The sequence below is a fragment of the Artemia sp. Qi Xiang Cuo genome, chromosome 16, assembly GCF_049724085.1.
Source record: "Artemia sp. Qi Xiang Cuo chromosome 16, ASM4972408v1, whole genome shotgun sequence".
In the NCBI taxonomy this organism is placed as follows: Eukaryota; Metazoa; Arthropoda; class Branchiopoda; order Anostraca; family Artemiidae; genus Artemia; species Artemia sp. Qi Xiang Cuo.
Genome location: NC_142809.1, coordinates 3,070,270 through 3,093,960, shown reverse-complemented (window position 1 = coordinate 3,093,960; position 23,691 = coordinate 3,070,270). Strand labels below are relative to the sequence as shown.

At 30.3% G+C, this 23,691-nt stretch overlaps 1 protein-coding gene across 3 annotated transcripts in view; it reads right to left on the bottom strand.

Moving 5' to 3' along the window:
• Positions 1 to 12,489, bottom strand: part of LOC148942482 (FAD-dependent oxidoreductase domain-containing protein 1-like) — a 66,565-nt gene extending 54,076 nt beyond the window's left edge. For 2 of the 3 annotated variants that reach the window (XR_016143072.1, XM_089102270.1), the window contains exon 1: positions 12,374 to 12,489. The gene's annotated coding sequence lies outside the window, so the exon portion shown is untranslated. The remainder of the gene's footprint in view (positions 1 to 12,373) is intronic. The other variant, XR_016143073.1, reaches the window with a different exon arrangement.
• Between the last annotated feature and the right edge of the window lie 11,202 nt (positions 12,490 to 23,691).

The window sequence follows — 23,691 nt, the reverse complement described above, 5'->3', positions numbered from 1 at the left end:
TCATGTTAGTAAGTTATATATTATTTTTAAAAAATGTTCTTAAGCATAAGACTAATAGTTAACATTTTCTTTTTCAGGTTCCCTTTTAATTCAACATGGAAGAAGAAAGCTGAAGGATCAAGTACGTAATTAATATATTATATAAAAAAAATGTTCTTAATAATATTAATAATAGATAACATTTTTATTTTTCACGTTAACTTTTGATTCAACATGGAAGAAGAAAGCTTAAGGATCATGTAAGTAAGTAATATATTATTTTAAAAAATGTTCTTAAGCATATGACTAATAGTTAACATTTTTTTTTCAGGTTCCCTTTTGATTCAACATGGAAGAAGAAAGCTTAAGGACCATGTAAGTAAGTCATATTTTATTTTAAAAAATATTCTTAAGCATATGACTAATAATTAACATTTTTCTTTTTCAGGTTCCCTTTTGATTCAACATGGAAGAAGAAAGTTGAAGGATCAAGTAAATAAGTTATATATTATTTTAAAAAAATGTTCTTAAGCATAAAACTAATAGTTAACAATTTTCTTTTTAAGGTCCCTTTTTGATTCAACATGTATGAAGAAAGCTGCAGGATAATGTAGGTTAGTTATATATTATTTAAAAAAAATGTTATTAATAATACTACTCATAGTTAAAATTTTTATTTTTCACTTTCCATTTTGATACAACATCGAAGAAGAAAGCTGAAGGATAAAGAAAGTAAGTTATATATTATTTAAAAAAAAATTTTCTTAAGCATATTAATAATAGTTAACATTTTTTCTTTTTCAGGGTACCTTTAGATTCAATAAGGAAGAAGAAAGCTAAAGGATCATATAAATAAGTTATATATTATTTAAAAAAAATTTTCTTCAGCATATGACTAATAGTTAACATTTTTCTTTTTCAGGCTCCCTTTCGATTCAACATTGAAGAAGAAAGCTTAATGATAATTTAAGTAAGTTATATATTATTTAAAAAAAAATGTTCTTAAGCATACTAATAATAGTTAACATTTTTCTTTTTCAGGTTCCCTTTTGATTCAACATGGAAGAAGAAAGCTTAAGGATCATGTAAGTAAGTTATATATTATTTTAAAAAAATGTTCTTAAGCATATGACTAATAGTTAACATTTTTCTTTTTCAGGTTCCCTTTTGATTCAACATGGAAGAAGAAAGCTTAAGGATCATATAAGTAAGTCATATTTTATTTAAAAAAATTTTTTTAAGCACATGACTAATAGTTAACAGTTTTATTTTTCAGGTTCCCTTTCGATTCAACATGGAAAAAGAAACCTTAATGATTATGTAAATAAGCTATATATTATTTTAAAAAAATGTTCTTAAGCATATGACTAATAGTTAACATTTTTCTTTTTAAGGTCCCTTTTTGATTCAACATGGATGAAGAAAGCTGAAGGATCATGTAAGTAAGTTATATATTATTTTAAAAAAATGTTCTTAAGCATAAGACTAATAGTTAACATTTTTCTTTTTCAGGTTCCCTTTTGATTCAACAAGGAATAAGAAAGCTTAAGTATCATATAATTAAGGTATATATTATTTATAAAAAATGTTCTTAAGCATATGACTAATAGTTAAAATTTTTCTTTTTCAGTTTCCCTTTAGATTCAACATGGAAGAAGAAAGCTTAAGGATTATTTAAGTAAGTTATATATTATTTAAAAAAAATGTTCTTAAAAATAAGTCTAAAGGTTAAAATTTTTCTTTTTAAGCGTTACTTCTTACACAACAACGAAGAACAAATCGGGAGGAGAATGAAAGTAAGGTATATTATTATAAAAAATTGTCATTAAGTACAAGACTAAGATCGAACGTTTTTCTTTTTCAAGCTCACTTTTGATTAAACATGTAAAAATAAAGATTAACGACCATATAATTAACTTATATACAATATTAAAAAAATTTTATTAAGCTAATAGTTAACATTTATCTTTTTCCGTGTCCCTTTCTATTCAACATGGAAGAAGAAATCTTAAAGATAATTTAAATATGTTATATATTAATTATAAAAAATCTTCTTAAGAATAATACTATTAGTTAACATTTTTCTTTTTCAGTTTCACTTTGGATTCAACATGGAAGAAGAAAGCTTAAGGATCATATAAGTAAGTTATATATTATTTAAAAAAAATGTTATTAAGCATAAGACTAATAGTTAACATTTTTCTTTTTCAGGGTCCCTTTTGATTCAACATGGAAGAAGACACCTTAATTATCATTTAAGTAAGTTATATATTATTTTAAAAAAATGTTCTTAAGCATAAGACTAATAGTTAACATTTTTCTTTTTCAGGTTCCCTTTTGATTCAACATGGAAGAAGAAAGCTTAAGGATCAAATTAGTAAGTTATATATTATTTAAAAAAAATGTTCTTAAGCATATGACTAATAGTTAACATTTTTCTTTTTCAGGTTCCCTTTTAATTCAACATGGAAGAAGAAAGCTTAAGGATCATGTAAGTAAGTCATATTTTATTTTAAAAAATGTTCTTAAGCATAAGACTAATAGTTAACATTTTCCTTTTTCAGGTTCCCTTTTGATTCAACATGGGAGAAGAAAGCTTAAGGATCATGTAAGTAAGTTATATATTATTTTAAAAAAGTTCTTAAGTATAATACAAATATTTAAAATTTTTCTATTTCACGTTCCCTTACTATTCAACTTGTAAGAAGAAAGCTTAAGGATAATGTAGTTAAGTTACATTAGATTTTTAAAAATTTTATTAATAATTTTAATAATAGTTAAAATTTTTATTTTTCAGGGTCCCTTTCGATTAAACATGGAAGAAGAAAGCTTAAGGATCATGTAAGTAAGTTACATATTATTTTTAAAAAATGTTCTTAAGCATAAGACTAATAGTTAATATTTTTCTTTTTCAGGTTCCCTTTTGATTCAACATGGAAGAATAAATCTTAAGTTATATATTATTTTTAATAATGTTCTTAAGCATATTACTAATAGTTAACATTTTTCTTTTTCAGGTTCCCTTTTAATTCAACATTGAAGAAGAAAGCGTAAGGATCATATAAGCAAGCTATATATTTTTTTTTATAAATGCTCTTAAGCATATGACTAATAGTTAACACTTTTCCTTTTCAAGTTCCTTTTCGATTTAAAATGAAAGAGGAAAGATGAGGGGTCATTCAAGTTAGTTATATATTATTTTTAAAAAATGTTCTTAAACATGTGAATAATAGCTATAATTTTTATATTTCAGGTTCCCTTTGGATTCAACATGGAAGAAGAAAGCTTAAGGATCATGTAAGTAAGTTATATATTATTTAAAAAAAATGTTCTTAAGCATATGACTAATAGTTAACATTTTTCTTTTTCAGGCTCCCTTTCGATTCAACATGGAAGAAGAAAGCTTAAGGATAATATAAGTAACTTATATATTATTTTAAAAAAATGTTCTTAAGCTAATGCTTAACATTTTCTTTTTCAGTGTCCCTTTCGAGTCAACATGGAAGAAGAAAGCTTGAGGATTATGTAAATCCGTTACATCTTCTTTTAAGTATATTGCTAAAAAAATTATGACTCTTGTTAAATAAAATTATATTTCAGGTTCGTTTTTGATTCAACATGTATGAAGAAAGCTGAAGGATCATGTAAATAAGGTATATATTATTTAAAAAAAATGTTCTTAAGCATATGACTAATAGTTAACATTTTTCTTTTTCAGGTTCCCTTTTGATTCAACATGGAAGAAGAAAGCTTAAGGATCATGTAAGTAAGTTATATATTATTTAAAAAAAATGTTCTTAAGCATAAGACTAATAGTTAACATTTTTCTTTTTCAGGTTCCCTTTTGATTCAACATGGAAGAAGAAAGCTGAAGAATAAAGTAAGTAAGTTATATATTATTTAAAAAAAATGTTCTTAATAATAATAATAATAGTTAACATTTTTCTTTTTAAGGTTACCTTTAAATTCAACATGGAAGAAGAAAGCTGAATGATCAAGTAGGTAAGTTATATATTATTTATAAAAAATGTTCTTAAATATATGACTAATAGTTAATATTTTTATTTTTCACGTTCACTTTTGATTCAACATGGGAGAAGAAAGCTGAATGATCATGTAAGTAATTTAGATATTATTTTTAAAAAGTTATTAATAAAATTAATAATATTTAAAAATTTTATATTTATGGTTACCTTTAGATTCAACATGGAAGAAGAAAGCTTAAGGATCATGTAGGTAACTTATATATTATTTTTAAAAATGTTCTTAAGCATATGACTAATAGTTAACATTTTTCTTTTTCAGGTTCCCTTTCGATTCAACATGGAAGAAGAAAGCTTAAGGATCATGTAAGTAAGTTACATATTATTTTTAAAAAATGTTCTTAAGCATAAGACTAATAGTTAATATTTTTCTTTTTCAGGTTCCCTTTTGATTAAACCTTCAAGAATAAATCTTAAGTCATATATTATTTTTAATATTGTTCTTAATCATATGACTAATATTTAAAATTTTTCTTTTTCAGGTTCCCTTTTGATTCAACATGGAAGAAGAAAGCTTAAGGATCATATAAGTAAAATATATATTATTTTAAAAAAATTTTCTTAAGCATAAGACTAATAGTTAACATTTTTCTTTTTCAGGTTCTCTTTTGATTCAACATGGAAGAAGAAAGCTTAAGGATCATGTAAGTAAGTTATATATTATTTAGACAAAATGTTCTTAAGAATATGACTAATGGTTAACATTGTTCTTTTTCATGGTCCCTTTGGATTCAACATATAATAAAAAAGCTTAAGGATCATGTTAGTAAGTTATATATTATTTTAAAAAAATATCATTAGGCATATGACTAATATTTAAAATTTTTATTATTCAGGTTCCTTTTTGATTCAACATGGAAGAAGAAAGCTGAAGGATCATGTAAGTAAGTTATATATTATTTTAAAAAAATGTTCTTAAGCATAAGACTAATAGTTAACATTTTTCTTTTTCAGGTTCCCTTTTGATTCAACATGGAAGAAGAAAGCTTAAGGATCATGTAAGTAAGTTATATATTATTTTTTAAAAATGTTCTTAATCATATGACTAATATTTAACACTTTTCTTTTTCAAGTTCTCTTTTGATATAACAAGGATGAGGAAAGCTTAAGAATCATGCCGGTAAGTTATATATTATTTTAAAAAAATATTACAAAAAATAACACTCACATTTAGCATTTTTCCATGTAACTTTCCATCTCGTAACAACAGGTGTGAAGAACCAAGAATGATCTAGTTCGTACGTTATATATTATTTAAAAAAAATGTACAATGGAATATGAAGAATGTTTGACATTTTCCATTTCTGTTTACGTATTGATAATAAATAGAAGTCGAAAGATTAATTATAAGGTAGTTAATTTATATATTATTTATTAAAAATGTTCTTAAGCATATGACTAATAGTTAGCATTTTGCCTTTTAAGGTTTCCTTTTGATTGAACATGGAAAAGGAAAGCTTACGTATCATGTGAATAAGTTATATATTATTTGAAAAAAATTTTCCAAGGAATACGACTAATGGTTGACATTTTTCCATTTCATGGTCCCTTTGGATTAAACTTCTAAGAAGAAACCTTAAGGATAATGTTAGTAAGTAATATATTATTATAAAATAATATTCTTAATAATAATACTAATAGTTAACATTTTTCTTTTTCAGGGTCCCTTTGGATTCAACATGGAAGAAGAAAGCTGAAGAACAAGTTAGTAAGTCATATTTTATTTTAAAAAAATGTTCTTCAGCATATGACTAATAGTTAACATTTTTCTTTTTCAGAATCCCTTTCGATTCAACATGGAATAATAAAGATTAAGGATTATTTAAGTAAGTTATATATTATTTAAAAAAAATGATCTTAATAACATGTAAAATGGTCGGCATTTTTCTATATCTGGGTCCATTGGGATTTAGTCTGTACGAGGAACACTAAGGGGTCGTGTAAGTAAGCTATATATTATTTAAAAAAATGTCAGTATGCCCTAGGCTCTTGGATGGCATTTTTCTTTTTCTTTCTCCCGGTTGACTATGCTTAGACGAAGAAAGCGTGAGGATCATGTAATTAACTTATATATTATTTTAAAAAAATGTTTTTAATCACATGACTAATGGTTAACAGTTTTCTTTTTCAGGTTCCCTTTGGATTCTACATGGAAGAAGAAAGCTTAAGGATCATGTAAGTAAACTACGTATTATTTTTAAAAAATGTTCTTAAGCATATGACTAATAGTTGATATTTTTTTTTTCAGGTTCCCTTTTGACTCAACAGGGATGAAGAATTCTTAAGGATAATGTAAGTAAGTTATATATTATTTTAAAAAAATGTTATTAAGCATAAGACTATTAGTTAACATTTTTCTTTTTCAGGTTCCCTTTTGATTCAACATGGAATAAGAAACCTTAAGGAACGTGTAAGTAAGTTATATATTATTTTTAAAAAATGTTCTGAAGCATATGAATAATAGTTAACATTTTTCTTGTTCAGGTTCCCTTTTGATAAAACATGGAAGAAGAAAGCTGAAGGATCATGTAAGTAAGTTATATATTATTTAAAAAAAAATGTTATTAAGAATAAGACTAATAGTTAACATTTTTCTTTTTCAGGTTCCCTTTTGATACAACATGGAAGAAGAAAGCTGAAGGATCATGTAAGTAAGTTATATATTATTTTAAAAAAATTTTCTTAAGCATAAGACTAATAGTTAACATTTTTCTTTTTCAGGTTCCCTTTTGATTCAACATGGAAGAAGAAAGCTGAAGGATCATGTAAGTAAGTTATATATTATTTATAAAAAATGTTCTTAAGCATAAGACTAATAGTTAACATTTTTCTTTTTCACGTTCCCTTTTGATTTAACATGGAATAGGAAAGCTTAGGTATCATGTAATTAAGTTATATATTATTTAAAAAAAATGTTCTTAAACATATGACTAATAGATAACATTTCTATTTTTCAGGTTCCCTTTTGATTCAAAATGGAAGAAGAAAGCTTAAGGATCATGTAAGTTAGTTAAATATTATTTAAAAAAAATGTTCTTAAGCATATGAATAATAGTTAAAATTTTCTTTTTCATGTTACCTTTAGATTCAACATGGAAGAAGAAAGCTTAAGGATTATGTAAGTAAGTTATATATTATTTAAAAAAAAATTTTCTTAAGCATATGACTAATAGTTGACATTGTTCTTTTTCAGGTTCCCATTGTATTCAACAAAGAAGAGGAAAGCGTAGAGATCATGAGAGTTGGTTATATATTATTTTAAAAAAATACCATACGAAATAAGACTAAAGTTTAACATTGTTCTTTTTATATTTCCTAATCTACTATACCAGGACTAAGAAATAGGGAGGATCATGTAAGTAAGTTATATATTATTTAAAAAAAATGTTTTTAAGCATATGACTAATAGTTAACATTTTTCTTTTTCAGGTTCCCTTTCGATTCAACATGGAAGAAGAAACCTTAAGGATCATGTAAGTAAGTTATATATTATTTTAAAAAAATTTTCTTAAGCATAAGACTAATAGTTAACATTTTTCTTTTTCAGGTTCCCTTTTGATTCAACATGGAAGAAGAAAGCTTAAGGATCAAATTAGTAAGTTATATATTATTTTACAAAAATGTTCTTAAGCATATGACTAATAGTTAACATTTTTCTTTTTCAGGATCCCTTTTGATTCAACATGGAAGAAGAAAGCTTAAGGATAATGTAAGTAAGTTATATATTATTTAAAAAAAAATTTTCTTAATCATAAGACTAATAGTTAACATTTTTATTTTTAGGGTTCCCTTTTGATTCAACATGGAAGAAGAAAGCTTAAGGATCAAATAAGTAAGTTATATTTTATTTTAAAAATATGTTCTTAAGCATATGAATAATAGTTAACATTTTTCTTTTTCAGGGTCCATTTTGATTCAACAGGGATGAAGAAAGCTTAAGGATCATTTTAGTACGTTCGCTATTATTTTTAAAAAATTTTATTAAGACTGTTTATACTATTTGACATTTTTCCTTTTAATGTTACCTTTTAATTCAACATGGGAGAGGAAAACTTAAGGATCATGTAAGTAAGTTATACATTATTTAAAAAAAATGTTCTTAAGCATATGACTAATAGTTAACATTTTCCTTTTCAGATTCCCTTTTGATTCAACATGGAAGAAGAAAGCTTAAGGATTATGTAAGTAAGTTATATATTATTAAAAAAAAATGTTCTTAAGCATATGACTAATAGTTAACATTTTTCTTTTTCAGGTTCCCTTTTGATTAAACATGGAAGAAGAAAGCTTAAGGATCATCTAATTAAGTTATATATTATTTAAAAAAAATTTTCTTAATCATATGACTAATAGTTAAAATTTTTATTTTTAAGGTTCCCTTTCGATTCAACATTGAAGAAGAAAGCTTAAGGATCATGTAAGTAAGTTATATATTATTTTTAAAAAATGTTCTTAAGCATATGACTAATAGTTAACATTGTTCTTTTTAAGAGTCCCTTTTAATAAAAAATTTAAGAAGAAAGATTAAGTATTATTTAATAAAGTTATATATTATTTTAAAAAAATGTAACTGAGAATATTACTAATATTTGACAAATTTATTTTTAATGGTCACTTTTGATACAACATGGAAGAAAAAAGCTTAAGGATCATATAAGTAAGGTATATATTATTTTAAAAAAATGTTCTTAAGCATAAGACTAATAGTTAACATTTTTCTTTTTCAGGTTCCCTTTTGGTTCAACATGGAAGAAGAAAGCTTAAGGATCAAGTTAGTAAGTTATATATTATTTTTAAAAAATGCTCTTAAGCATATGACTAATAGTTAACATTTTTCTTTTTCAGGTTCCCTTTTGATTCAACATGGAAGAAGAAAGCTTAAGGATCATATAAGTAAGTTATATATTATTTTAAAAAAATGTTCTTAAGCATATGACTAATAGTTAACGCTTTTCCTTTTCAAGTTCTCTTTCGATTTACTATGGAATAGAAAAACTTAGGAATCGTGCAAGTTAGTCATATATTATTTTAAAACAATGTTCTTAAGCGTATTTATAATAGCTAACATTTTTATTTTTCAGGTTCCCTTTTCATTCAAAAAGGAAGAAGAAAGCTTAAGGATCATGTAAGTAAGTTATATATTATTTAAAAAAAATGTTCTTAAGCATATGACTAATAGTTAACATTTTTATTTTTCAGGTTCCCTTTCGATTCAATATGGAAGAAGAAAGCTTAAGGATCATATAAGTAAGTTATATATTATTTTAAAAAAATGTTCTTAAGCATAAGACTAATAGTTAACATTTTTCTTTTTTAGGTTCCATTTGGATTCAACATGGAAGAAGAAACCTTAAGGATCATATAAGTAAGGTATATATTATTTTAAAAAAATGTTCTTAAGCATATGACTAATGGTTAACATTGTTCTTTTTCAGGTTCCCTTTGGATTCAACATGGAAGAAGAAAGCTTAAAGATCATGTAAGTAAGGTATATATTATTATAAAAAATTGTTCTTAAGCATATGGCTAATGGTTAACATTGTTCTTTTTCAGGTTCCCTTTGGATTCAACATAGAAGAAGAAAGCGTAAATACATGTAAGTAAGGTATATATTATTTTAAAAAAATTCTCTTAAGCATATGAATAAACGTTAACAATTTTCTTTTTCAGGTTCACTTTTCATTCAATATGTAAGAAGAAAGCTTAAGGATCATGTAAGTAATTTATGTAGTATTTTTTTAAAATTCTATTAAGCATATAACTAATATTTAACAATTTTATTTTTCAGGTTCTATTTGGGTACAATATGGTATCATAAAGGTTGTTCATAATGAAATTAATTTATGTTTCTTTTTTTAAAAATGATATTAGTCAAGTGTATATGATCCGAAAATTTTACTTTTTGTGGTCACATTGCATTCAACAATATAGGGAAAAGAGTGAAGATAAAGCGAGTTAGTAATATATTATTTTATAAAATATTTTTAAGCACATGAATAATACTTAACATTTTCTTTTTTAGGTTCCCAAAAATTGAGGGCACCCAAAAATCGCCCCAACAACACAGCTATCGAGCTGACCTCATAAATCTACATGTCTCACTCCAACCCCAATGGGATAATTTTTGGTGGCTGCAGCAATAAGAGAATGGTTGTTGCCTCTTTCTTGGATACCCTAAGCACCTCTGGAGGCAGAGGAGACTCTAAGGTCTAAGGTAAGGAAATAAGCAAATTTTAATTACTATACTAAATTCTTACTACCCTTTTAGACCACAATAATTCACTCCAATAAATCAAGTCCCTATAAGTACATTAAGTATGTAGTACAAAATATCACAGTGCACATTAATAAGCTGCAGGTAGCAACACAGAAAATGCTGAAATAGGAATTACTGAAGAACCATTGAGCAAAAAAATCACTTTGCAAGGGAAAAAAAATTTCAATACTAACAATTCTCCATTATATAGAGCATGTGTCAGCAAACCCGTGGCCCGCAGGTCACATGTGGCCCTTGAGGCAATTATTTGGCATACTATGAAGTAAGAATTGTTTTCTAAGTTGACACTGTCCAAAAACTTTACCCTTATCCTCCCTAATGTACCCTACCTATTTATATTCTATAAGTTTCTTCTGTAGTTTTTTGTAATTTTGTTAATAAAGTATTATATTTTCATCATATTTTGTGATATTTCATTAGGAATGAGCATCAGAGAAAGAGGTTCTACTTAACTTCTATATACATAGATGCTATAACAGATAAGAACCATTGAAGCAAGCAAATCCCTGAAATTTGGAACAACAGTCCTGTAAGTATGTTTAAAGGTGGTGGTTGTGTGGTTCATGATGGTTTTCCTGGTTTTGAGGTGCATTTCAAAAATCATTAGGCTGAGGTATTTCAATTCCAACACAGCAGGGACTGGATGATTCACAAGGGTAGCACTATCACTTTTAGACATGTTGAAAGTTAGAAACTTGCACTTTTATATGTCAATAAAAAGTCTGATTGACTGCAATTCACTTTAAAGTTTATTCAGGTTATCTTGCAAGACTGCCTTCGATTTGCTATAATGATACCCTACTAAAACATAAGAACTCAGCAATTCAAGTTTTTATTTCACATTGTTTTGTTAATTTATTTCAATATTGTAGATATAAAAAAAAATACTGTAACATAATTCACTTTTTGCAAAGCACAAATGATGCAATAGACTTTTGACTTCTGTGTTAGGTGATGGGAATAGTAGCCAAACTCCTGACTGCAATAGTTTTTATTTGTTTTAAGTTTGACTTTGTAGATTCTACTTTATTTTCATTAAATTTCAAATAGCCTAAATGAAACTTAAAATATTCTCAAGAGTCCCATTTGCACATTAATACCCAAAAGGGTAAATAGCAAGGAGTCTACATTTCTGACATTACAAATTAAATGAACATAGGGCCTACTATTTGATGTTCTTTTATGCTCTTTCTGAATATAATAATTTTTTACTAGCAAATACAATTTTAAGCTAACCTTTCTAACCTTACCCAAATATATAGCCCAAATCATATATTTTCTGTGTATTTTTTATTCTTAGTTTTCTCACTGTGATTAAATTTATGAGTAAAATGGTTTTAAGAAGAGTAATGTAACAGAGGTATATAAAACATATCTAAAATAAGAGAAAAAGAACCATCTTTGAAGGTCAGTAAATTTCTAGGTGGCCCTATACTTTAGCTAGGATGAAAGTGAAAGCATCATTTGATGCCTTTTTTATGCTTTTTCATAATTCAACAATTGCTTCTGGTGCAAATTACATCTTGAGCCCTTAAAGGGGCCCTAAATGTATTTATATGAATTATGAAAGAGCACAAAAAAACAACAAATTATGTTTTCAATTTCATCCTAGCTAAATTGTATGTCCCACTGCAAATTTACCATGAACTTTTATTAGCACAATAGGGTAATATTTGCACATTAAAGGGGGGGGGGCGATTTTATTTCTGAAGTAAATGAGGTAATTTTAAAATCCCCCCCCCCAATGTGCAAATGTATAGCCTACCCTGAATTGGTATATATAGGGGTGGGGGTAAAATTCATTTCTGACAAAAATGATTTATTATAGCCTAGGCTATTTGGGAAGAGCATAAAAAAGGCATTGAGTGGTATGTTCACTTTATTTGTAAGTCAGAAAAGTGGACTGCTCAATATTTATCCCCAAATGGATGATATATTTGGATTTAGGATGAAATTCTGATTTTAAAGTCTGTTTCTTAGCTAGGCTATAATTGCCAGTAAATGTAAAATCTAAGCTACCAGAATTGTTTTATTATTATGTTTCTTTTTCGACAGGGTGACCACTAAATATTACCAAACAGACTTGCACTGAGCCCTTTCTGTTGCCTTGATATTAAGTTCGTTTTTTTGTACTGATTTTCTTGACAGTTTTTCCTTTTTCTCTCATTGTTTACGTCGAGCATGTGTTTATGCTTTCAAATTTTTCGCAAAATTAGCAAATAATTAACACTGTTATCACACAAGAAAACAAAATAAAAAGCATTTCGGTACTTGAGTCGTGCCATTTAAGAGCAAAAAATGACCATACTCCCCAAAGAATCTCACAAACTCCAAAATTTAAGATGCCTGTCTCGGACCGTTGAAAAATTTCTTCAATTAAAAATCATCTATCACGGGGGTAGTGAACCCAAACGATTTTTGGGTTTTTTCGAAAATTCATCATAACTCTATGAGCCGCATGTACAATTGTATCCCCCCCCTCCAGACTGAAATTTAGATTCACTATAGATTTTAGTTGGAGTAAAAAATTCAAGCGCAAGTTCTCATTTCTACTTGTAATACTTTGATACCACCTGCTTTGTTCTTGCATATAAAGATAAATAATATATTAAATATATTAAATATATTAAATATAAAAAACGTAATAATATACTAATATTAATGGAACTAAAGATAAAGACCATACAATTAACCAGGAAATGTCAGACTACGACATTTTATTTCTTCAAGAGCATCTTTCCCCTTCTGTCAGTGTCAATTCGCTGCGAAGGAGCTGTGCGTATTTTGTGTTCACTACCAACGCCCGGCACACCGGAGTTTCATTTTTAGTTTAATGGAGTTCTTTACTTTTTTTGAAAAACTTATTTTGTGCAAAAAGAATTTTTTTTTTATTATTTTCTGTTCGTTTTATATTGACATAGTCTTTTTCAGGGAGAAAAAGTGTGCCTCTTCTGAAGTTAAACAAACATCCCTTCCATAAAAACCTTTCCATAAAAACATAACTTATAACCCTTGCCCCTAGTCTTTGGGGTTTATTTAAACCCTAAAAGCCTTGTTATATGATATTTAGACTATTTCGAATAGAATGGCTATCTCAAAATTTCTATTAGACACATTTCGAGAAAATATGACGTGTGTGTAGTGGAAAGAGGGTAGCTACCCTCTCATCACTTTGACTCTTTAAAAAGGGCATTATTGTGTCTGATTACAAACTCGATGAGCCCCCTTTGAAGTTTATATGACCACACTTTCTATAAAAACCCTATATATCCCCAGGGCAAAATTTACAACCCTCGCCCTGAGGGCTGGGGGGATTGATTATCCTCAAAGACATAATTTCCAGACCTTTCTGAAAGGCTTAACAAAATGACTATATCGAAATTTTGATTGGAAGTGTTTGAGGAAATGATAAGCGCGGCGGCGCGGAGACATTTGCCGTCTAATCACTTTCGACTAACAAAAAAGGCACTAGTCTTCTCAATTTCTAATCAAATGTGCCCTTTTTGAAGCTTTTACGACAAGAATTTCTATAAAAACGTTAAATGCCCCAAAGGCACAATTTACGATCCTTGTCCGGGGGGCTATGGGGGGGGGGGCGGTTGGCATCCTCAGACATAATTTCCAGAAATTTCAACTACGTTGAACAAAATGGCAAAAATTTTGATTGGATGTGTTTGGGGAAAATGGTGAGCGCGATAGCAGGGTTTGTTACCTTCCAATCACTTTCGACTATTAAAAAGGGCACCAGCCCTCTCAATTTCCAATTGAATGAGCCCCTTTTGAAGTTTCTACGACAGCACTATCTATAATAACTTTATATGCCCCCAGGGCATAACTTACAATCTTTTCCTTCTGGGCTCTGGGGGGTTGTTTATTATTAAATACATAATTTCCAGAAGTTTCAATGACATTCAACAAATTCATTCTCTCTAAACTTCGATTGTATGTGGTTGAAGAAATGATGGCCATAACAGTGGGGTTAATTACACTTCGTCTACTTTTTACTATTAAAAGGGCATTACCTCTCTCAATGTCCATACCAATTAGCCCTTTTTGAAGTTTCTACGACAAACCTTTCTATAAAAATCATATATCCCTCGAGGGCGTAAATTACAAGCCGTGCCCTGAGGGTTGTGGGGGGGGGGGTGGTCACCCTCAAAGACCTAATTTGCAGAACTTTCAACTACGTTGAACAAAATGAATATCTCGAAATCTTGATTGGATGTGTTTGGGGAAATGGTGAGCGTGAGAGGGGGGTTTGTTGTTCTTCAATCGCCTTCGACTATTAAAAAGGGCTCTAGCCTTTTCAATTTTCAATTGAAAAGCCCTTTTTGAAGTTCTACGACAACTCCTTCTATAAAAGCTTCATATGGCTCCAGGACATAACTTACAACCTTTGCCCTGAGGGCTGTGGGGGGTTGTCATCCTCAAAGACCTAATTTCCAGAACTTTCAGATACGTTGAAAAAAGGCTATCTCAAAATTTTGATTGTACGTGTTTAGGAAAATGGGGGGCGTGAGAGCGGGGTTAGTTACCCTCCAATTACTTTCGACTATTAAAAAAGGCACGAGCCATTTCAATTTCCAATTGAATAAGCCTTTTTTGAAGTTTCTACGACAACGCTTTCTATAAAAAAAACCCTATATGCCCCCAGGGCATAACTTAGAACCCTTTCCCTAAGGGCTAAGGTAGGGGTTATCATCCTTAAAGATCTAATTTCCAAAACTATCAACTATGTTGAACAAAATGGCTATCTCAAAATTTGATTGGATGTGTTTGGGGAAAAGGTGGGGGTGAGAGGGGGTTTAGTTGCCCACCAATACCTTTTGACTATTAAAAAGAGCACTAGCCCTTTGCATTTCCAATCGAATGAACCCTTTTTGAAGTTTCTACGACAAAGCTTTCAATAAAAGCCATATATGCCCCCAGGTCATAACTTATAACCTTGCCCTGAAGACTGCTGGGGAGTTTCCTGCTCAAAGATATAATTTCCAAAATTTTCAACTAAATTGAACAAAATGGCTATCTCAAAATTTTGATTGGATGTGTTTGGGGAATTGGTGGGCGAGGAAGGGGTGTTAAATGCTTTTCAATCACTTTCGACTATTAAAAAGGGCACTAGTCACTCCAGTTTTCGATCGAATGAGCTCATTTTGAAGTTTCTAGGACAACGCTTTCTATGAAAACCTTATATGCCCCCAGGGTATAACTTATAACCCTTGCCCTAAGGGCTCTGGGGGGAGGGTTGTCATCCTCAAAGACCTAATTTTCAGAATTTTCAACTACGTTGAACAAAATGTCTATCTCATAATTTTGATTGGATGTGTTTGGGGAAAAGGTGAGCGTGAGTGGGGGGTTAGTTGCCCTCCAATCACTTTCGACATTTAAAAAGGGCACTAGCCCTTTGAATTCCAAAACGAATGAGCTCTTTTTGAAGTTTCTACGACAACACTTTCCATAAAAATCTTACATACCCCCAGGGCATAACTTAAAACCCTTGCCCTGAGGGTTGTGGTTGAGTGTCCTCACCAAAAACATAATTTCTATCTGGAAATCAACTACGCTGAACAAAAGGGCTATGTCAAAATTTTGATTGGATGTGTTCAGAGAAATGGTGAGCGTAGAAGGGGTGTTAGTTGCCTTCCAATCACTTTCTACTATTAAAAGGGTACAAGCCACTCCAATTTCCAATCGAATGAGCCCTTTTCGAAGTTTCTACGACAACTCATTCGATACGAAGTACCCTGGTCTAAAAAAAAAAAAAAAAAAAAAAAATAATAAATTGTGCCAACATTGTTGTTTACTTAGGCAGCGCTATTACGTTGCCAATGATTTCAGAAGTGATGTGCTTAACCAGTCAACATGTACTGACTTAGCCTTAGATTTCTTCCCAAGTAATTATTGAATCGCGGGAAAAATCCTTAATTACAGTTATATTCATAATAGTGAGGCTTTATCTAATATTGAGCATTGTATTTGCTCTACTGCTATATTTTGTTTGACAATGCACGTAGATGAAGATAAACACGATTATGACCACTTACCCCTAGCCATTACCCTTTTTGTGAATCAGACTAGCCGTAATTTGGTCGGCACAAGTGCAAAGAAGTGGTATTACAGAAGGGATTGGTCGAGTGCTAATAATGTTGTATGTATTACTACTCTAGCTGGACTCTTCGCTAATATCCGAATCCCATTTTACAGCTATGTACTGGTGCTTTCTCATCTCTAGCTCGATTGGATTTGAATGTCTATTATTATCATGTCATTGAATGCTTAAAACATGCTGAAGAAGTTGCTGTGCCTCTAATCCGAGTGCGTTCTAAAACCCGTAGTTCTATCTGGAAGGAAGATCCTGAATTAAAATCCGTCAAAAACCGTGCTAAATTGTGGCTGAGGATGTGAATTGCATGTGGCCTACCAAAGAGAGGACAAGTATTTGATTTAAAACAGAGGTCTAAGCTACATTTTAAACGGTATTTACGCGGTGTTTGCTATAACGGCTCTGAGTTTCCTAAGGATGCAGCTCAGTGGAGACGTGTTATCTGCTGACTGTTGATGAATTGGTCTGCTGACAGTGGTTTTTCTATTTCTAGTGACGCTTGGTTGAATCATAATAAAGGGATTTTTGATGCAATTAATTATAATGTGCATTTTTTTTTTTTTTTTTACAGATCTTTGCTCTAAACTTTGGCCCAAAAATGTCCAAAAAAAATATGTTATTCCTATTTCCCTTGCGACTCTTCTAAATGGTGTAAAGCAACTTAAATAAAAAAGCGTGGACTCTGATGGTATTTGTGTGAATCACTTGAATTTAGAGTCAGTTGCTTTGATTTCACATTTACATTCACATTTTTTTTGGAAACATCCCCGTTAGGTCAGGCGTTCGTCAAGGTAGAATTTTATCCCCATATTTATTCACAATGCGCATTAATCATATGTTGACTGATATCAAATCTACCTGTTTTCTAGACTACACCAATATCTCCTACATTACTTAGGCAGATAATATATTGTTGATTAGCAGAACGACATCAGGCGTGGTCCGCTCAGTTGATCGTGTTTCTCTTTTTTTTTCTAATATCAGATTAACCCTGAATGTTGATAAATGTGAGTACCTGGCATTCGTCGTAAAATAACCAGCTACAGTTTTACACTGCCATGCGGATCTTCTTCAATTCGATGTGCGAATGATATTAAGTGGCTTGGTATCCATATTTGCAGTACACTCTCTGGACTCCATGTAAAAGCTCTTGTCGACATTAAACAAAAGCTTCAGATAGGTTACGGGAAAATCGTGGTCTCCGTCTTATTTATGTCTGGTATTTACCACTACTCTAGAAGAAGCAACTAAAATCAATTCGAGTGATGTACCTTTGGTACCTGAAGTACCTACTTTATTTGCCTCGTTCTTACCGTAACTATGCCATTGTTAGTATATACGGTGCCACGGATATTACTGAGTCTTTTGAAAGATTAAATATTGTTTTAGCTGATAATGCTGTAGTTTCTCTAGGTTGTTTCCACCCGTTAATTAGATTGTTATGCCGTTAGTGATGGTGCATTATATTTGTGTATATTGAAGTTAGTTTTTTCCTAGTACTCCGCTTGTGTTTTGTAGCGGGTTAGAAATAAATTATTATTATTATTATAGCACACTGTAAAGAAATACATGACACTAGAAATCAAAAATAAAATAGAAATATAAATGAATAAAATATGTATTTTCTAGCGCGGTATTTGTTCCTCCACTATTTCACTTAGCCTTTTCAAATGGACCTCAATTTGAGCGTTTGCACATGGTGTTGCAGGTTAGCGTCCGTTAAGTTTGAGGGTATTTTGTTTGAATTTCATTTTCACAGGTGTTAGTACTAAAAACATTTTGTTTCCAGGTTAATTATCTGCTCTATAGTGGCATAAGTGCTAAAATGGTCAATTTTTTTTTATTCTAAAACTTAAAAAGTACTGATGATTCAAAAGTGTGCTTGAAGTTGGTTAATGCGGATACAAAGTTAATGCGGATGCGGAACTTTGAAGTTGGTTAATGCGGATGTGGAAGGTTGGAAAATGCGGATACAAAAAAGTTGTATTTTAATACATTTGTCTTAATCACTTTTGCAACTACATCTTAAACAAGTGTAGAGAATACCACAGGTTGAAGAAAATGATCAAATTGGATAGCTTGTAGCTGGAAGGTTAGCTGTATCTGATCCGTCACAACTCATTAAAAAAAATGGTAGATGTGAGTGTCAAAACTCAGCACAAGAAGAAATAATCTTAGAGGCATGATATAAGTTCAGTGAAATTCAAAGAAAAACTAGTTCTGATGTTTGATTCTAATCATTTGTTTGAGACTGGTAAGCAAGTAAGCAAAAAGAGCATATTATATACTATGACAGATACTTTTTAAGAGAATCGGAGTCTAATTTTTATATTTGTTACTCATTTGTAAATTATTTATTATGCTTCAAAATATTGATTTTATTATTTTTCTTGCTTATGAGCCAAGGCGTGAGACTGATAGAAACTGTCTGTACTTATCTTAGTACGCTTTAAAAAGACCTCCCTTGCCCATTTTTTGTGTATTGAATGTAAGGCGGGAACAACATTATATGCAGTGAAATTATTTTGTGAATAGCAAGGCACGTTCCGAAATCCGGTATTGGATTTGTGGTTACCACATAATGTTATTTCAGATATTGAGTTGTCACCTTCCTAGGTCCTCTTTGCCTCGTTTCCCATGAAACCCGATAAAAGTGTGCTTACTTTGTAAATAATAGAAGAGATAGCTCATGAGGACAGACGGCAGTGGACAAAGAGAAGTTGCGTACTTCTTCCTTAAAGAAGTACACGGAGATGAAGTTGTGGACTTTACCTGACAATAATTTTATGGACCAAAGACTTAAGTAGTCACATTACTACAGCTAAAAATTATAATTTTACAATTCTTTCAATAAAATGGTGACGTGAATTGCCTCGAGGCTTTATTCTTTCTTTTAAGTAAATTAATAACGCTTAGAACTTAGCCAATTTATGTATTGAACTTGAAATTAGTGGACTTTACAATTAACAAAGACTGAAAACATGAATCCTGAAATAATAAAACATAAAATCGCGAAGAAAGGAAGAAAACGAGGACAATTAACAGCCAGTGAAAAAAATTGAAAAATTATGCAAATATTTCGGTCAAGACCTCCGCTTGACCGTCCTCAGTGCAGAATAAAACTGATAAAAATATAATTTTGACAATTAAATAAAAATAAAATTGGACAATTAAAAAAAACACTAAAAACTAAAAATACCATTTCGTTTTGTTTGACGAAACCTCCATTGTTGCCCCCGTTAAAGGTCTCACGCAAGTTTTCAGGGAGGCAGTTGAAATGAAAAAGCACATTCACCTAAAGGTAGCTCTCTATAGAGACACTGGATAAATTTTTCTAAGTCCCATTTATGATGAAATTATTAATTCTGATCGTTTTTACATACATCTACAAAATTATATTGTGCAATTATAAAAAATATCTGATAATAATTTAACTGGAAAGTAATTAACCTTTAGGAGTGCTTTACGTAAAATGAAATTGTGAAATGCCATTTAGACTTGTGTTTTTTATTCTGTTACCCTTTCACCGTTACTGAGAAAGGGTCGTCCAATTTTAGTTTTGCGTTTTTATTTTAAGGTTTGGTTTTTTATATTTTTATCATTTTTATTCTGCACTGAGGACGGTCAAGCGGAGGTCTTGACCGAAATATTTGCATAATTTTTCAATTTTTTTCACTGGCTGTTAATTGTCCTCGTTTTCTTCCTTTCTTCGCGGTTTTATGTTTTATTATGATTAACCAGTGTGGTCTCAGAAATTATTTAATCCTGAAATAATCGGAAATTGTAAAGCAATCAAACTTTAAACAAATTGAAACCATGAAAAGATAACGTGAGTTGCCAATTCATCAACACCCCTAGAAAGCTATGGTGTCATTTGTGCTTTACTGAAAACTAGAGTGGTTAAACGGAAAGTTTTGTTTAATCATCTGATTTGTCTATATATTTGAAAAGAAGAAAGCAGTAGCTAAAATAGGGCTTTTAAAAACGGTGATACCCTTTTTGGTTTTGCGGATAATGTTGTCTAATAAGACCTATTATGTTTAATAACACTTCATGCAATAATCCATCCCCAAATACTGTCCCAACCCCTTAAAGAAGCTATAATTCAGAAAATCCATTGCCTTCGATGACACTTATTTTGATCTTTTTCAACAAAGTGTATCTTATGCACTAATTGAATGCTTCGTAAATTGGCCCAAAGCAGCTTTTATTGCAATAATTATCTATCTATCTATCTATTAAAAACAATTAAATTAGTATTTAATTTTCTAATTAGAATATTTTAAAAAATAATCAATTTTAATATAAAATTAAGTAATTTTTAAATTAAATAACTATATTAAACTAAATTATATCTGAACTAAACATTATCTTCTTTTCTGTAATGTCGGTTTTGGATCAGAATGTATGAAATTCGATGTTTGATGCTCTAGTACATACGATGACCAAGTGATATCGTTACTACTTTGCTAGGTCCTTTCCAGAAAATTAAGAAATACAACAATCGTTTCCGTTAATGCAGCATACATTAGATAATATTAAATAAAATGTGCCAAATCGAGTGTATTAACTGTTTAGATATTTAGACAGAGCTTCTTAGAGTACACTATGGGCAAGGTGAGATATCTTGCCATATCTGTTCTGCCAAGTTTAGACAGTACCCTGGAAATATTCTTGGATTTGTGCATTCCTCGTAATATCGATGCGCTGAACCCCTATCAAGATCACAAATTGAAAAAGATTAACCTAACAATCCACCTTTCATATTTTTTTTTGTAACTTTATAAAAATTCTTCAATTCCCAGCCCCCCCCCCCCCCAAAGAAAAAGGTACAGGTACAGAGGCATATTGAGGTAACTGTTTCGAGCGCTCCGAAAAGTGCATGAAAATTTGGTAGATGTTTTCCACAGAAATTGCTTACGGATTGTTCTGGGTACCCGGCTGGCTGACAGTATTTCAAACAGTAGGCTGTACGAAAAATGTGGTTCAATACCGCTTTCTAGGGCTATAATGAAGGCTGTGATGGCTAGGGCACGTTGTGCGGATGACAGATTGCCAAAGATTGTCCTTTTCGGTTAGCCGTCTAGGGCTAAACGGAAAGCAGATCGTCCCCAACTGGGAGTACGTCATAAAGAAAGATTTAAAGGAAATGGGAACTTCCTGGGAGGGTGTAAAAAAATAGATTGGGATGGAGGAGCGTGCATAGCTGTTTTGGCCTCCGGCGGTTTGTTGCTGCGGTGGGTTGTTAGTAGTAATATTTGATTTGGAATTAGGGTTGTGAGTTGAACGTGGTGTCGCATTTTATTTTTATTTTGAGAATTTGTATTTCTTTTTTTTTATGAAGCCTTGTCTTCATTATAACTTTTTCAGGCTATGTGGCCCGTGCTTTTTAAGTTTTTCAAGGAACCCCATTCCATTTTGGTACTTTTTAAAGTTAAAAAGGGCAAATCAGGCGCAATTGAAATGAATTTTTATTCAGTAACGTTTTTTATTTAGATAAACAAAAAGCTGTTTAAACGACCCACTTCGCCTGAAAAAGCCATAATGAAGACAGGGCTCACTAATTTTATACTATTATTTTCACTAATTTCATTAATTTCACTAATCCTCACTAATTCTATACTATTATTGATTTTTTCGAGTATAACTCACTTTGTAGTCCACCTTCTGTAAATATTTTCTTTTCCGTTGTATCCTGTATTTTAGTGTTAAGTTATCATACAGTGAAAATATAAAAATGGAAAGAATTAGAATTTGGACTGTGTACGTGTCTTCAATCCTTATTGCCTCCTTCAACACCTGCTAAATATAATTAGAATAATGGCATAATCATCCATTCTCACTACATTCACAGCATATATAGAAATAGATCACTAAATTTTTCATATTTTGTTTTGATTGATATTTGTACTAAATTTGAGAAAGAAAAGAAGATATACATTATTATTAACATAAAAAAATGGGCATTAAAGGTATGGAAAGGCTAAGAAAAACGGAAATATGTAATTTTTGAGCTCCCATCCTTATGTAAACAATAGTACTATATTTAAAAGTCCTAATTTCTAAATTTCCAACTAATCCTCCTTTTACTAATCAATTTACACACAAGGTCTGTGTTTCCTCTGAAAGAGAAAATTTCGCGACAAAACTGAACTGAAATTTGCACGAAATTTGCGAAAATTGCACCGAAAAGACCAGATACATGTTAAACCCATTAGTTTCAGATCAACCGATTCATCGAGCCATAATTGGAAGATTACTTTGAGTCTTTCTTAGACAATGACATAAAAACATTAGAAAATCTGACCCATTTTCAACGTGTATGTATTTCAACCTAAAAAAAGAAGCGATTTTTCAAACTTAATTCATATAAGGTGGAGTCTCAGCTACCAAATCCTAAAAAAAAAGTCATGTCATTTTGAAACATTAAGGAAACATTGTAGGAAAACAAAGGAATAGGAGCTGCCCAGGGACTGCCCAGGGACATCTTCAGCTATTTTGTTTCATAAATTTCGCGAGTCATAGAATACAGCCTATAGAATATTACTATGACGTTGTCATTTTGTTTAGCATAGTCAAACGGGTTTTTGGAAGTTAGGACAAATAAATTAGGCAAATCAGAACATCTGAAATTATAACTGAAACGTATGACTGTGTCCATGTTTAATTCCAATACGTTTTAAGTGGAATTAAAATACAGGTAAATATCTAATGGTTGGCCTCTTCAAAAAGAAACATGTTAATAAATCAATCCATCCATAGTGTCCATAAAAGTTGTAGTAAACATTTTCTGGGTCGCCTTCATTTTGATTAACACTTTTTATATTTTTCCTTATCCTTTTTGCTCCGTGTTTTGTATTTTAAATACTGAAAATAAAGCACATTTATGTTTCCATGGTAACAAGGCAGTGTTTTAAATCTTGACAATTTTTCTCGTTTACAACATTCTACAGATTTCAAATCTAATCTTCGAAGTTTTAAAACACCATCTTGTTGACTTGAAATATAGATGGGCTATTTATCATTAATATTTGAAATACAAAGGCATAAAATAAACAGAACAAAGGAAAATGATGTATTTATACAAAATAAAAAGTGGGGAGAATGCAAATAAAAGTGCAAAATCTGTAAACATAGAAAATCTGTTGACTACGATTTTTTTGCATATTATGAAGCAAGATTTTTTTTTTTTTTTGTGTTAACATGTTTCCTTCTGAATAGGCCAACCAGTAAATATTTGCCAAAGTATCACCTGACTTTCTATCCTAAAAGTTCTAAACCCATTTCTA